Raw genomic sequence first — 2,500 nt, forward strand, 5'->3', positions numbered from 1 at the left:
ACGATATCTTCGAGAGACCCAGAAAACCCAAGGAGAATCACTTAGAACTTGCAGCAACCGGATCAGAGAAAGGCCAAAATGTATGTCCGGTTCCCAACGTCGCGGCGGTGAGCAGACTGTATGAAGAGAGTCGAGAAAATGTATCTGTGTGTGTGTGTGTTTATTCGCGTTGTGTTGTTTGCTGTGTGTATCTGCGTAGGTATGTGTATATCTGTGTGTGTGTATGTGTAGGTATATGGATATATGTATGTGTATGTCTAGGTATATGTATATCTGTGTGTATATGTGTAGGTATATGTATATCTGTGTGTGTAGTATAGGTTTATGGATATCTGTATGTCTATGTCTGTATGCCTATGTGTAGGTATATGTATATCTGTATGTGTATGTGTGGGTATATGTATATGTGTATGTGTATGTGTATATCTGTATGTGTATGTGTAGGTATATGTATATCTGTGTGTGGTGTAGGTTTATGTATATCTGTATGTCTATGTCTGTATGTCTGTGTGTAGGTATATATATATCTGTATGTGTATGTGTAGGTATATGTATATCTGTATGTGTATGTGTAGTTATATGTATATCTGTATATGTAGGTGTATGTATATATGTATATGTATGTCTAGGTATATGTATATCTGTACGTGTATGTATATGTGTGTGCGTGTGTGCATGTGTGTGTGTGTGTCTTCTCTTGAATGTATTTACATCATCGTGTTTGCCTGTACATGCCATTTCCGGTTTCTTTGTCTCCAGTTTATTAATAGACTCAGCAGATACGTTTACGATCAAATCCTGGACATCAAAGGTTACAGATGAGGAGGAGTGAGGGAGGAAAGGAGGGAGGGGGAGAAGGACGAGTGAGCAGGGGTGGGGAAAGATGTGAAGAGGGAGAGAGGGAGTGAGGAAGGGAGGGAAGGAGGGAGGGAGGGAGGAAGGGGGGGGGGGAGAAGGACGAGTGAGCAGGGGTGGGGAAAGACGTGAAGAGGGAGGGAGGGAAGGGAGGGGGGGGGAGAGGGGGAGAAGGACGAGTGAGCAGGGGTGGGGAAAGATGTGAAGAGGGAGGGAGGGAGGGAAGGAGGGAAGGAGGGAGGGAGGGAGGAAGGGGGGGGAGAAGGACGAGTGAGCAGGGGTGGGGAAAGACGTGCAGAGGGAGAGAGTGAGGGAGGAGTGAGGGAGGGAGGGAGGAAGCGGGGGGAGAAGGACGAGTGAGCAGGGGTGGGGAAAGACGTGCAGAGGGAGGGAGGGAGGGAGGGAGGGAGAGGGAGGGAGGGAGGCAGAGAGTGTGAGGATAATTAGGAAGGGAGGAGGGGCGAGGAGGAGGACAGAACAGAGGTAGGAGAGGGACGAAGAGAGGGAGGAGGAGCGGAGAGGATGACAGGAGAGAGGTAGAAGAGGGACGAAGAGAGGGAGGAAAGGAAGGGAGGAGGAGCGGAGAGGATGACAGGAGAGAGGTAGAAGAGGGACGAAGAGAGGGAGGAAAGGAAGGGAGGAGGAGCGGAGAGGACGACAGAACAGAGATAGAAGGAGGAGGAAGTGAAAGGAGGAGGAGCAGAAAGGACGACAAAACAAAGGTAGAAAGTGGAAGAAGAAACACAGGAAGATTGAAGGGCGAGAAGGAAGACGGAAGATAAGAACCAAAGAGAACCGAAGGCAGAGGACGAAGCAAGGAGGGACGGGAGGACAAGGAGAAGGAATGGAAAAGACGAGAACAGGAGAGAGTAAAAACGAGCGGAGAGAAGGGAGGGAGGAAAAAAGGCAGTGGAGGGAAGGAGGAGATTAGAACAAGTAAACAGAAGTGGACGAAGACGAACGAACGGAGAGAAAGGAGGAACTAAGAAGGGCTGAAGGGAATAAGGGAAAGAGGGCAGGAAGAGGGGAAGAGATAAGAAGAGAAGGAGGGAGGAAGGCAAGAGAGGAGGGAAAGGGAGCGAGTAGGACGAATGAACGGAGGTAAGGCAACTCGGATAAACGAACGGTGGGAGATGGAGGGGAGGTAGGAACCAAGGAGGGATCAAGGGAGGGAACGAAGGATGGTGGTAGAGGAATATTAGGGAAAGCGGGAAGAAGAGAGATAGGAGAAAAGAGAAAAGAGTTGAACGAAAGAGAGATAGGAGAAAGAAGGATAGAGTTGAACGAAAGAGAGATAGGAGAAAAAAAAGGAGAGTTGAACGAAAGAGAGGTAAAGAGAGATGGGAGAAAGAAGGATAGATCTGAACGAAAGAGAGCTAAAGAGAGAAAGAGAAAGACCGTGAGACAGTAGAGGAAGGGGAGCACAGAGAAGAGAACAAGAGTGAGACAAAAGAAGGGAGGTAATAAAGAGGAAATACAGATAGATAGAAAGAGAAAAGAAAAGCCACAGGAAAATGTCAATCACTCGCCTCAACATCAATATCATACAAGTCATTTCATTGAAGCGAGGAAGGCAGAGAGAAGATGCCATTCCTCCCTTACCGACCAGCTGGTGCCAACTCCCTCCCCCCCCCCTCTTCCCCCA

This window comes from Penaeus vannamei, chromosome 31 (genome assembly GCF_042767895.1).
Source record: "Penaeus vannamei isolate JL-2024 chromosome 31, ASM4276789v1, whole genome shotgun sequence".
Classification (NCBI taxonomy): domain Eukaryota; kingdom Metazoa; phylum Arthropoda; class Malacostraca; order Decapoda; family Penaeidae; genus Penaeus; species Penaeus vannamei.